Here is a 15,273-nt window from a genome sequence, read left to right as displayed (position 1 = left end):
AAAGCTCTCCATTTTGGTCCAGACAGAGAGGGTACTGGCAAAGGTCATGGAATTTGGCCTTTTGTGATTCCTCTGCTCTGCTTCGACCTCCAGCTGCAGCATCTACAGGATTAATGGCCTCAATTTCCTTCATGTCATCTGCAGTCAAATGTACAGAGAGCGAGAATATATTATCATCCAAGTTCTTAATCTTGATGGTTCCAGGTATGGGCACAACAACATTCCCCAAATGTTGAACCCATGCAAGAGCAAGCTGGCTTGGCTTTAACCCTTTTCGTAAACTGATCTCACTTAGCTTTTGGAATAAAGCTTGGTTGTGCTCAAGACTCTCACTTTGAAGCACTGTGCTCTCCTATTTAACAAATCAATTATATGATCTGGATTAATCTAAAATGATAAAATCAAATGAAATTAATTGTCACCTTAATTCTCCACTATGATCTTGTAATATAGATTTGTGTTTAGAGTTTATTTTGTTTGAAATTGATCCTACATACCAAAAGAAAAATTCAATCCTATACCTTATGGTAGTCATAATTAGTCACAGTTACAAGAAGTTAGGAAAAAAAAAAAAAAAAACCCTTCCTAAAGGGTTGTATGTAATAATCCCAATCCCCAACTCCCTGCGAATGGGAAAAAGAACATTAAACTAATCAGAATCTCACATAACTTATTTAAATTCTTAAACCTCCAATTCGACCTTTGGTATAAACCTAAATTCACAAACATTTATTCTTAGTGCTCTACATAAATGAATTAAAAATGAAATTACTGATTGTTGTGTTATTGTACTGTCACACTGTATACCTGCATGTAGGAATAATTTGGGCCTCAGAATCCCTACTCCAGAGAGACCATTCAAGATGCAATGCAGTGATTGGATGAATTGCATGGGCTCTGCGGATTGTTGAAGTAGAGGCGTCGAACAAAACCACATATTCTATCTTTCCCTCTTCTACCTGCTTCTTCAGGCTCACCCAATTGCATAAAAGGCCAAGTCAATTGCTTGTTATCAGCCTCTTGTGTTTTGCTAGACCTCAGTAAAAGCTAGAGGGATACACGTTTCTACTCCAAAGACATACAACCTTGATGATTAAAACATTATAGTAGCTTGATAAAAGAACATTTTGTAACCAGATCACAAGTTTGAAATATTAAGAATTACATTAGCCTGATGAAGAATATCTTTCCGCAATAACAGGTTTCAAATCTTAAGACTTACAGTAGCTGAAAAAAATATTTTAATGTAAAATTACAGCTTTCAAATCTGTAAACTTACAGTAGCTTCTATGGGTACTGTAGTATGTACCCTGTGCTGATAATAAAGATCAATGTAGTCTACATCAAGCCTCTAGAGGCTTGCTTCATAGGCAACCCTAACGTATGCAGGATCTCCCCTCACACCAGATTATCCATTATCCCAAGTCAATCCAAACTTAGTAGCAATCTGGACCTTCTCTCTTATGCCTTTCAGAGCCTATTTACGAACAATAAAGGTATTATGGATGAAGTTAGAGCAATGAGAAAATAGAGTAAGTTCATATAAGGAATACATTAAGAATTAAAAACAGAATATCTTAAGAATTAAAACAAGATGTACTTGTGCAAGAGAACATGGGCAAAATTCTTTTTCTGTCAATTGTTTCAATAAATGCATCTTTTAAGTTACATTTAATTATTTTTTTTCAGTGATGGGTTATATAGTTTTCCCCAAATCGACTTACTGTAAAGCTTGTAGAAAAAAATTTCAAAGTCATGGAAATGTGAGATTAAGACTTGGTAACACTAACTAACCTTTCCTAGAAGAATTTCTTTGGTCTCTGGTTCATAAATGTCTGAAGTATCACGAAAAGTCAATTCTTATATGAGTTGAGGAAAAATGGCCACTATTTTGGTTTTTGGTCATGAATATGAGGTAAATTCTTTATCATATTATATGTTTTTTGTAATAATTTAATTAAAATTATTATGTTATTTTAATAAGTTAAATTTTTTTTTTCGTATAGGAAGCTCAACATTCAAATTCATCAAGGAGCGAGCATGAAGAGGAGATAGAGGAACATGATGAATTGTTTGTTGCACATAATGATTCGATTGTCATTCTTGAACCTCGGCAAGAAGGAAACCATCCTTGAATTTACGCAAGTCAGAGAAAGAATAATGAGGAGGGTTTTCAATATGATGAACAATCCACACCCACAATTAGAATAGTGTCTTGTAGAAAGAGGACGCAAAGGAAGAGGATAGATAGAAACAGATGAACGAAAGACATATTTTCTTCCTATCATTGTTTAGTTTTCATTTCTATTATAAACCTAATTTAGATATCATCATACTTGTTCAATGAATACTCTTGTTCCTTTAATAAGAGATAAAAATATCATTATTATTTTTGTATTTATGATTATCTTGTTTATGGTTCTATATTACTACTATTATCCTCTTGTAACTTGTAGTGTCGTAAATTGTACACCCTTGCTAGGGTGGTACAATTTCATAGTTAGGTTAGCACCCGCCTTAGTGTGTTTTGCATCTTGCATTTCTCATTCCCCTTTAAGCATTTAATTAATTAAATTAATTAAATCTAAGGTCATGTCTCATCACTTTACAAATTACAAAGTTGGGCCCTTTACCCTAAGCGATCCCCTTTTAATTTTATTCCTCCACTGAATCATTTAATCATAAACCCTAATTATGTCTTATTTTGACCGTTTAGGCCTAATTTTGCATATCAAAACATCTCAAAATCAGTTGTAACTTTGGGATACGCTCTAATATAAGCATATCTAACGGTCTTGAAAATTTGGTGAAAAGTTGGTCGGACCGTGGTGGGAATGCACATGGTCTGCAACTTTTTTCCTGAAATTTCGGGAGCACAATCCTCTGATATGATAATTCTTAGCCCCAAAATATCAGCGAAAAATTCAAATCCTAGGTCGGCCTAAACATGAAATTAAGATATAGGGTTTCATACTTAAGAGCTCTCTTTCTTCATTTGAAGGGGTCTTCTTCTAAGAATCTAAGAGTAGGTTTTTGGAGTATTAGAGCCTTCTTTGCAGCAAAAGAGTAGATCTTTGAAGTCTTCAACAACATTCAAAATTCATCCATGAAATATTCATCAAGCATCATTTTATAAATTGGGGCCTTTTGAAGATGTATAAGAACAATAGGAGATCATCGACTGACGACTAGCTTGTACCTCTCCCTTGGGGTTGGGTATGCTTTCATGTTGTTTTCAGATCTTTGCATAAGCTTCATTTTGATTCTTATTCATTCTTTAAAGCACTTTGCATTATGGATTTAAAGCATTTACTTTGTCAATTATAAGCAATTAAGGTTTACTCTTTAGGGTTGCTCTAGGTTCTTTACTTTCATTCAGGATCTTGCATATACACAATGTTCTTGCACACACATTTTTAGTACATTTATCGATTATTCATGGAGGTGGAAATCACCAACATGGGGGTTTGACTATGGAAAAACCCTATATAGGCACCCCAAACCTTCCCTTTTTAGTTGTAGGTGCAGAAACAGGAATCTGGAAGCAGTTACAAGTCTGAAACAGGCATCTAAACCACCTAGAAACCTCAAAAGTGCAGAAATTTGTCAAGGATATGGGTGTGGTGCCTTGGTCCTTCCTAAGACAGGCATGGCGCCTTGGTCCTTCCTTCTGTCAGCAAGACTTGGTAGGTCAGAAACTTACAGATCTCAGAATCCCCCCTGTTAGTTGCAGCTCCATAATTGCAGAATTAGGACAATGGTGTGGCACCCTGGTCCCAACATTCATTCTCTGATTTTAGACACAAGTTCACCTTTGATTTTTCCTTATGATATATACTTTTCAGTAGTGTATCAGTTGTTATTTGATTTGTATTCTCAGATTAGGATTTGATTGTTTATTTGCTTTCTAGGTTGGATTGCATTTTGCATCATTCCTCTCTCTCATTTACAGAAAAGGAATATGAAACCTAAGGGGTAATCGATGGCTCTCTCTTTCTCATAAGAAGTAGCCAACATGTGTTACCTCCCTAGGCTCTTTCATATTCCATGAGTGTGTATGAGAGTGGGATTAGGGTTTCCATACTTAGTCTCACTTTTTCCCCTACACATCTTTGGTGAACCTAACATGAATCAAATTCATTTTTGCATTGTTAGATCTAGATTTATTTAATTTTCTTTCCAAAAAAAACAAAAAAAAGAGAAAAATAAATTAAAAAGAGATAGGTTTCTTTCATTTTCCTTGCATTGTCTGTTTAGGTTTCATGCAATTTTCATTTCAAAATGTTAGATTTCTATTTGCAAGAAGTTCATGCTTTTGATGATGTATACAATTTTCCAGATTATGAGTTTATTAAGGATGAATTAGATGAAGCTCTCGATGATTTTTTGAACCCTAAGCCTTCTAAACCCTCATTTTTCCCAAAAATAATCAACCTTGTTACTATACCATTTTGTGGTGATGAGAAGGATAAGTTGAATAATCCCTCTCATGGGTACATTCCTATCAACTCCTCCACTAGATCTAGCAAATAATTGATTCCCATGATTCCCTCTATGATGTTATGTCTCCTTTTGAATCCAAGGTCAATTCTTTCAATCACTATGACCATGCTTTATTAGATGATGCCCTTAATGACTTTATGTCTTTGCCCAAACTTTTAAACAAGAATAATGCATTTAAAAAGATAATTAACATGATCAATGTGAATGAACATAGCAAACCACTTTTTGTTGTCCAAGGTGTTTTTCCTTCTCCAACTTCACCTCTTCCTAATCAACCTTTTTTCATGGTTCAAGGTGGATATGGTCATGATTCCTTTAGCAATCCAAACAAACCTATCATTACGGTTCAAGGAAGGAATCCCACTAAGAGTCTTTATAGCTATGCTAGACAACTTACTAAGGAGAGTTATAATGCAGTTGCCCATACTTATAACACAAGAAACAATAGGCAACCTAACCCTCCTCTAGTTGTTCTGACTCCTCTACCTGATCCTCAACTCATTCTTCCTCAAGAACCTCGTATCTCATAAACTCTTGGTAAGGAATATGATATTGTCGAACAACTTAAAGCTACTCCTGCCAAGATATTCCTTTGGGATTTGCTTCAAACTTCCTCAACTCATCATGGAATGCTACAAGATGCTTTGAAAATATTGAATGTGCCACCCATGGTGACAATTAATAATATGGCTTCCTTGATTCACTCTATTACATTACCTAAGGCTCAGATTGTGTTTACACAAGGTGAGTTGCCTTCTAGTGAAATTCAACAATAATATGATCCCTTAATGATTATGGTTATCATAAATGATAGTGCGATAAGACAAACATTAGTGGACAATAGTTCTGGCCTTAATGTTTGTAGTGTTAAATTGTTCAATAAGATCAATGTTGATACATCTCTTATCAAGCTTGATTCTCTCACTATCTGTGGCTTTGATAATGTTGCTAAATCTTCACTAGGTATCATCACCTTTCTTGTTAAGGTAGGTCCTATTACTTTACCTACTCCTTGTTAGGTCCTGGAGACAACTGAGAGGGGGGGGGGGGGGGGGGGGTGAATCAGTTGTCTAATAAATTCAACCAAAATTAACTTAACCAAAACTTAATGTTCAATACCGGTAAACCAAACTTTATGCTGGTAGATAGTCTTAATAGTTAATTGTAATACCGGTAAAGATTAATGCATGAAACAAAGAGACAACAACATCCACGACACATAACACCAATGTTTGTAAGGGAAAATCCACGATGGGAAGCCTTACCCACAATCAAATGATACTACTGTAGATAGTATGTGTTTACAATATGGATTATGCACATGCAGAAAGGCCAACTGCCTAGAGCTCACTGCTCAATCACGAAATGAGAGTCACACTGACTACAATTATAGGGTTAGATCCAATGATAATGTACTGCATAAAATAGAATCTTCATATGCTAGATTCAGTATTGGTGTAGTTCTAATTGCCTTCACAAAATCCTCCTTCAACCTTCAAATGATGTCTGTGTGTATAGCTCTGCTTATTTTTGCATATATTCTATTACAATTCTTTTTCCCAATCACCTATCGATCTTACAAATAAGATCTTACATATATACCATAACCTAAGACCAATTTAATAGGTCAGAGCACTAAAAGACGTTACAATAAAATCAATTACAAACAAATCAATATCCGATGCATGATGTCGGCTCAATGCATTTACAATAATAATAAATCATCTCCATAACATGTCGTGCTAATTTGGAATAGATATGACTGTTGGTGCTTATCCTAGACCTATTTGTCGGTAACATGAAATATGTAAACCGGAATAAACAAATAACCAAATCGCCAAAGCCAAGTGATCGAATAATGTCTTCGACATAATCAATTAGTTTCCAATTCATTCCAAGTGCCAGTGAACAATATAATATGTCGGTGAACAATATAATATGCCAGTGAACCAAATACCAGTTTCTTGCATAATTCTTTGTCTTGTCAGTGAATCATAACCAAAGTATCCAAGTGCTGATAAGTGTTGAAAAGTGATGACAAGTGTTGACATCAATGACAAAACCATATCAACATATCCAAAATACCAACAATCTCCCCCTTTGGCATTGATGGCAACACAAGATGGAAAAACCATCAAAGTGCCAAAACAGAAATGCCAAAAACCAAAATCCAACAATCTCTTAAAGAGATCATTAACCAGAAATCAAATATCTTTCCCCAAAGGATAAAGTCTCTCCCCCTAGGAATGATATGTGTTATCCATGTGTTTTTCCATATCAATCTCTCCCCCTTTGACATCAAATGCCAAAGCAATACAAAACCAAATACAAAATACCAATTCATTCAATATACCAACTACTCCCCCTAGGAAGTAGCTCTCCTCATCAAAGCCGGAATAAAAGATTTCTCTATTAATTCTATCGGTTGATGATAAACATTAACTGTCTAAGTCTCTACCAGTGGGGGTAGGACTCCAAATTGCTCTCTGAGATACTCAAATGTTTCCTTAGGCAAATGCTTTGTAAAAATATCTGCAATCCACTCTTTAGTATTCACATAAACCAATTTTAGTTCTTTTGCTTCAACATTCTCATTTAGAAAGTTCAATTTGATAGAAACATGTTTAGTTTTAGAGTGAAGTATTGAGTTCTTTGATATATCAATTGTTGTTGTATTGTCACAATAAATAGTGATAGGTTCTTTGCAATTTACCTTTATGTCCTTCAACATTTTCTTGATACATAATAACTGTATACAGTTGGTTGCTACTGCAACATATTCTGATTCTACTATTGATAAACTTGTACAACTCCGTTTCTTACTCAACCAAGAAGTTAATCTGCTGCCAAGAAAAAATGCTCTGCCGGTGGTGCTTTTTCTGTCATCCACATCTCCTGCCCATTTAGCATCTGTGTATGCATATAAGTCAAAATTTTCATCTCTAGCATACCATAAACCAAGATTTGTAGTGCCTTGTAGGTACCGGAAAATCCTTTTCACTGCTGATTCATGATTTTCTTTAGGATTACCCTGAAATATTGAAACAATACATACTGCATTCATAATATCAGTTCTTGTTTGTGTCAAATACAGTAAACCTCCTATCATAGATTTGTATCTAGTTGGATTAATAGGTGTAGATTCATCCTTCAAAGATAATTTATCATTTGTAGTCATAGGTGTGCTTACCAGTTTACAATTCTCCATGCCAAATTTCTTTAGTAATTCCTTCAAGTACTTAGATTGATATAGGAATATACCTTTATCAGTCTGTGAAATCTGCAATCCTAAAAAGAATTTTATCTCTCCAATCATAGACATTCCAAATTCTTGCTGCATTTTGTTAGAAAAGTCTTTACACAAACCATCTTCTCCTCCAAATATTATATCATCAACAAAAACTTCAATAACCAAGATGTCATCATTAGTCACTTTGTAGTATAGATTACTATCAGCATTACCTTTTGTGTAACCAAGCTTCAAAAGATATTTGTCCAATCTTGCATACCAAGCTCTAGGAGCTTGTTTCAATCTATATAAAGCTTTCCTTAACCTGCAAACCATGTCTTTGTTATCTGTCAAAGAAAATCCATCAGGTTGCTCAATGTAAACTTCTTCTTCAAGATCTCCATTCAGAAATGCACATTTAACATCCATTTGATATACTTTATAGTTCTTGTGTGCTGCAAAAGCCAATAAAAGTCTTACTGCATCAATTCTAGCTACCGATGCAAAGGTTTCATTGTAATCAATTCCTTCTTTTTGAGAATATCCCTTACACACCAATATTCCTTTGTTTCTGATTACCATTCCATCTTCATTAAGTTTATTTCTGAAAACCCATTTAGTTCCAATTACAGTTTTGTTTTTAGGCCGGGAAACTAATGACCAAGTGTTATTCCTTTCAATTTGTTCCAATTCATCTTCCATTGCTTTAATCCAATATTTATCTTCACATGCCTCATTAATTGATGTAGGTTCAATTTGATAAATAAGACATACCTCTTCATTTGTCAGTCTTCCTCTAATCATAACACCTTGAAATTATTTCCAATTATCTGATATTTAGAATGGTTCAATCTTACATACCAGGGTGTTTTTGCTTGTTGTTGTTCTTCAGTGACTGTTGAATCTCGAGATGATGTTAGTGTAACTGGATCACCATTCTGTACCAATGTATTCATAATAGGTTCATTTGTGATTATCTCAATTTCCAGTTTAGAGTCTGTGTACCTTGAATTTCCTCTAAATTGTTCATCAATCTTCACATTTGCACTCTCAACAATTTTTTGCAGTCTTTTGTTAAAACATCTATATGCCTTGCTCTTAGATGAATAACCAAGAAATATTCCTTCATCACTTCTAGGATCAAATTTGCCAATATACTCATCTCTTCTAATATAACATTTACTTCCAAATATTCTGAAATATTTAAGAGTAGGAGTATTACCAAACCATAGTTCATGTGGGGTCTTACCAGTTTCTCCTCTGATGTGAACTCTGTTGAATGTATAAATAGCTATATTGGCCACTTCTCTCTAGTATATATGAGGTATATTATCTTTTGATATCATACTTCTGGCTGCATCCAAGATAGTTTTGTTTTTCCTTTCTACAACTCCATTCTATTGGGGTGTCCAGGGTGCTCACAATTGTCTTCTGATCCCATTCACATCACAGAATGCATTAAATTCCTTAGATGTGAACTCACCTCCTTGATCTGATCTCAAACATTTTCTTGCCGGTTTCATTTTCTACCATCACTTTGAATAGTTTGAATTTTCCAAATGCTTCAGATTTTTCTCTGAGAAAAGTAACCCAACACATTCTAGAATAGTCATCAATGATTAGCATAAAATATCTATCTCCTTGCATACTTCTAGTTCTTGCTAGACCACATAAATTGGTGTGAATTAAATCAAGAATATTGTTAGACTTCTTCGGAATACTTTTGAAAGATGCTCTAACTTGCTTTCCAAATTGACATTCCTTACATACTGGATTGTGAGGTTTAACAATCTTAGGAAAATCTCTAACTGCTTTAGTAGTACTGATGTTCACAATGCAATCAAAATTTACATGACAAAGTCTCTTTTGCCATAACTAACTTTCATCAATATGTGCAATCAAACATGCTTTCTCATTGTTGTTCAAATGAAAGATATTACCTCTGTTCTGATTACCAGTTGCAATTTCCAAAACAGTTTTGTTTAAGATTTTGCATTTACCATTCTTGAATTGTAATTGAAATCCTTTCTCAACTAATTGACCAACACTTAAAATATTATGCTTCAAACCTTCAACATAGTAAACATTATCCGTATTGTGCTTACCATCAAAAGATATAGTGCCTTTTCCATTGATCAAACAAGCTTTATCATCTCCAAATCTTACTAGACCTCCATTGTAATCCTGAAAGGTTAAGAATTTACTCTTATCTCCAGTCATATGATGTGAACATCCCGAATCAATAATCCTTTCATCCTTATCTTCAATTTTAGCTGCCAGGGCCTGCTCTACCGATTGAACAGTAGGTGTTGGTTGATCTTTTGTTATAGCAACAAAAGCCCATCCATTATCTACCGGATCTTCATCAGAATCATCAGTAACTCCTTCATCAACATAATAACAAGATTTGTCTTTGTTCTTCTTAAACTTGTATTTCTGATAGTCAGGGTTAGGCTTGTATGTTCTTTTAGCTTCTTCTCTTAATCTTGCATGTCTATCAGGACATCTAGATGCCATATGACCAATCTTATTATAGTTAAAACATTTAAAGGGTTCTTTGCCTTCATACTTACTTCCAATTGGACCTTTAGGCATTTTCCTTGCAAATAGTGCTTCAAGTTCTTTAAGTTCTTCATTTTCTCTCCTACTTTCTTCAAGTTCTCTTGCATAGAAGGCTTTCCAATCAGATTTGTCAAATGACGATGACGCTGCTGAAGTTGATGATGAAGCCTTAAAAGCTAGATCTGTCTTGATAGTAGTAACAAGACCAAATTCTTGAAGCTCAAAAGCTAAAAGTTTTCCAACCAAAGTGTCTCTAAATACTGATGCATTAGGCATTGTTCTTAATTCATTTATAGCAGTAACTTTCATTTTATATGTCAGTGGCAAAACTCTTAAAACTTTAGAAACAATCTCATCTTCACTTAAGGTTCCTCCACAACATTGTATACCCAAAGCAATTTCATTTACTCTTTCCATAAAAGTAGAAATTCTTTCATCTTCTTCCATTTTTAGACTTTCATACCTGACCCGGAAGCATTCAAGTTTTGCAATTTTGACTGTGGAATCTCCTTCATCTAGTGTTTACAGTTTATCCCAAATAGCTTTAGTAGTAGATCTATCTGACAATCCTATGACTTGCTGATCTGACAATGCGCTCAAAAGTGCTTCTCTTGCTTTGCAATCATTTTCCTCATCTTTTCCTAAGGTTGGTGGATTAGGCTGACCGGGAGTAGGAGCAGTATAGCAATTCTTTGTAACCTCCCATATATCATTTCCAATGCAATTCAGGTGTGTCTGCATGCTGATCTTCCATATGCCATAGTTAGTTCCATCAAGTTTCAGACTGTCCTTCCTGAAATAGTTGGTAGACATTGGATCTCCTCAAGCTGTTAAACTTCTGCAAAAAGAGAACTAGGCTCTGATACCAATTGTTAAGTCCTAGAGACAACTGAGAGGGGGGGGGGGTGAATCGGTTGTCTAATAAATTCAACCAAAATTAACTTAACCAAAACTTAATGTTCAATACCGGTAAACCAAACTTTATGCTGGTAGATAGTCTTAACAGTTAATTGTAATACTGGTAAAGATTAATGGATGAAACAAAGAAACAACAACATCCACAACACATAACACCAATGTTTATACATGGAAACCCTATAAAGGGAAAAACCACGGTGGGAAGCCTTACCCATAATCAAATGATACTACTGTAGATAGTATGTGTTTACAATATGGATTCTACACATGTAGAAATCCCAACTGCCTAGAGCTCACTGCTCAATCACAAAATTAGAGTCACACTGACTACAATTGGATGGTTAGATCCAATGATAATGTACTGCACAAAATAGCATCTTCATATGCTAGATTCAGTACTGGTATAGTTCTGATTGCCTTCACAAAATCCTCCTTCAACCTTCAAATGATGTCTACGTGTATAGCTTTGCTTATTTTCGCATATATTCTATTACAATTCTTTTTTCCAATCACCTATCGATCTTACAAATAAGATTTCACATATATACCATAACCTAAGACCAATTGAATAGGTCAGCTCACTAAAAGATATTACAATAAAATCAATTACAAACAAATCAATATCTGATGCATGATGTCAGCTCAATGCATTTACAATAATAATAAATCATCTCCATAACATGTCATGCTGATCTGGAATAGATATGACTGTCGATGCTTATCCTGGACCTATTTGTCAGTAACAGCAAATATGCAAACCCGAATAAACAAATAACCAAATCGCCAAAACCAAGTGATCGAATAATGTCTTTGACATAATCAAGTATTGTCCAAGTCATTTCAAGTGCCGGTGAACAATATAATATGCCGGTGAACAATATAATATGTCGGTGAACCAAATACCAGTTTCTTGCATAATTTTATGTCTTGCTGGTGAATCATAACCAAAGTCTCTAAGTGCTAATAAGTGTTGACAAGTGATGACAAGTGTTGACATCAATGAAAAAACCATATCAACATATCCATGTCATGTCTGGAGAGTTGACATGCAACTTGTTGCTAGGAAGACCTTGGATTCATAGTATGCAAGATGTTCCCTCTACATTGCATTGGAAAATCAAATTCATTCACAACAATACAACATATACCTTGTTAAGAGACACGATATTTCAGGCTTGTTTACAAACATCAAGTTCTAAATCCTCTTCAATCGATTCTTCCCCAACTATCTTAGACAATTCCTATAGTTTCTACTCCTAGTAGTGTGACTAGTTCATCAAACCTGTCTCCTATATCTAGATCAATCATAGATACTTCCTCAAGTGGACCTCAGGTTCTTGAGGAAGAATCTTCTCACCATGACTCTACAATTGAGAATACATTCTCTCTTGAGCAGATTCTTGCAAAAGATGATTGGGGATCCCTGGATTTCAATCCTAATTTCATAGGGGAATATAGAATTCCCCCTAGAGAACCTAAGGCCAAAAAGAAGAAAGAAGAAGGAGAGCCTAAGAATAAATCTACATTGTCTGGGCCATTGAGTAATAACTTTGTGGTGGCTTCTTAGATTTCATCTCCCTTAGTTTCTGGTCTAGAGGATTTTGATCCTTCACTTTTCTTAAATCCTCCTTCTTCTTCACAAATGACTAACCTTTATGGTCCTAGTTTTCACATCTTAGCTAGGTGTGGATATAATGGAAATGGGTGCGGTGCTCAAGAAAAAAGGGATTAAAGTTCCCTTGGAAAACAAATTTCATGATATGACATATGGGCTTGGTTATGATCCTTTCAAGCGTACCAAAGCATCTAAGAGACCATCTATTAATGTTAATGTCATTTCTGTTTCTCTCTCATTAAAATATCCAAAATATATTGACTTTGACCCTTCTTGTGTCTTTGCTTTGGATGTTTTTTTACCGATGATTCCATAGCTGAATTCTTGGGACCTTATGACAACCTTCCTCATTATCACCATAATCATAGTTTTCCCTATTGTTTAAATGTGGAAGCTTACTTTCGTTAAGAAAGAAATAACGATGAGATAGTTAAAGAATTTCCTCAATTGAGAGATGCTCCTCAAAAAAGAAATCTCCGAATAAATGACACCATTGATATAAGATGGATCCTTTTGTTGAAGATAAGATCATCAAGATAGGGAAGTGTCTTGATGAAGAAGAGAAAAAACAATATGCTGAGTTGTTACGTGAATTTCCTGAGATGTTTGCTTGGATATATTCTGACATGCTTAGCATAGATCCTAAGATTGTCACTCATAACATTGTCCTAGTTCCTGATGCTAAACTTGTGAAGTAAAAGATTCAAAAAATTCACCCTGAAATGGCATTACTTGTTAAAGATGAGATTGAAAAACTTCTAGATGCTGGATTCATTCATCCTATCGATTATTTCCCATGGATATCAAAAATTGTGGTGGTGGCTAAAGCTAAAAACAAGATTAAGATGTGTACTAATTTTCATTATTTGAACAAGGCCTCTTTAAAAGATGATTTTCTCCTCACAAATATTGATATGATAGTGGATTCAGTAGCAATGCATGCTTTACTATCCTTTATGGATGGTTTCTTAGGATATAATCAAATTTTCATCAATCCCCAAGATCAATATTAAACTTCTTTCACCACTCCTTGGGGTACGTTTTGCTGGATTGTGATGCCTTTTGGATTGAAAAATGTAGGCACAACCTATCAGCGTGCTATGACTCTCATTTTCCATGACTATATGTATAAGACCTTAAAAGATTACGTTGATGATATCTTAGCCAAATCCATTCTTCATACAGATCACGTTAACATCCTTTGTCAAATCTTTGAGAGAATTCATAAGTATAACATGCATTTGAATCCCTGAAAATGTGTTTTTGGTGTAGATAGTGGAAATCTATTAGGATTCATAGTTTCACATCATGGCATTGAGGTGGATACAAAGAAGATAGAGTCTATCGTTAACATTCCACCTCCTAAGAATGTTTCTCAAATAAAAAGTTTGCAAGGAAAGTGATGCAAAGACCTCCTTGCAACCTGCAAAACACATCAAAATGTATGACACTGACCCCTCAATCTGAGAATGGGATCCTATCAAGACAAGGCTCTACAATATTAGTTCAATCTTCTCACCATCTTCAAGACTCATACCTACTCAATCAGGGGTATCTTGCTACAACACACTCCATGATACCTCCAAGGGTTACAAATCATTTTCATACCGGTTTTGGGTCATTCAAGACTTCCCAAGGTCAGAAAAAGAACCGGTTGTAAGGATTCATGCCCATACCTTAAGAAACTCCTACAAATAGGCCTCATTGCTTGTATCCCTATTTAGCGAGTAAAGAGACCTTAAGTTAAAATTTTCCCAAACACCTTAGAAAACAAATTATGCATTCAAACACCCTTTTTGAAGTTACACAAATCCCCAAAAGGAAGGGTCAGTGTTTGGAAAATAAAGGTCTTTGCCGGTAGGATGTTGACTATCCTAAAGGGTTAATTAGGCCTCTTTTGTGAAGCAACTATACTCAGATGAATGAGCCAGCCAATTAAAATCCCATGGGAATGTAGGTAACCATAAACCATAAGGGATTCCAGGGTTACATGCCTAGAATCATCGCCAATTGCACAGAAGGTCTAGGTAGCCACATAGAGATGTCTGCCTAGGCTCGCTTCAAACACTTCCCTCCCTTACTCCTCCTGAAAAAAAATATTGGAATCCTAGAATACACTGACCATACTTTCCTTTCACCAAATCCCATGGGTCTCAGATTGATAAAGTGCAAGATATGGCCATGGAGGAGGAAAAACCCCAGGAAAACCTTGGTTTTTCGGGCACCTACAGTAAAAGTTGAATATCAGGAGAAACACACACAAATAGAACATAAAATAAAAGCCAAAACAAAGTTAACTTTCCTCTCCAACTAATTCACATCATTGGGAATAGATCCCAATCCGTACAGTACCATACCATGGACCAAAAACTCAAGAATTGTAGGAAAAACTCAGAATTCTATTAGTTTGAGGGCATCAAAACTCTTCTCCATACAATCACACTTA

General features: G+C 35.1%; 1 pseudogene; it reads right to left on the bottom strand.

Annotated features, from left to right (window-relative positions):
- Positions 1-557: 557 nt before the first annotated feature.
- LOC131032781 (probable aldo-keto reductase 3) overlaps positions 558-15,273 on the bottom strand; it is a 53,177-nt pseudogene continuing 38,461 nt past the window's right edge.

The sequence above is a fragment of the Cryptomeria japonica genome, chromosome 5 (genome assembly GCF_030272615.1).
Source record: "Cryptomeria japonica chromosome 5, Sugi_1.0, whole genome shotgun sequence".
Taxonomy (NCBI): Eukaryota; Viridiplantae; Streptophyta; class Pinopsida; order Cupressales; family Cupressaceae; genus Cryptomeria; species Cryptomeria japonica.
This window is presented reverse-complemented; position numbering and strand designations above follow the sequence as displayed.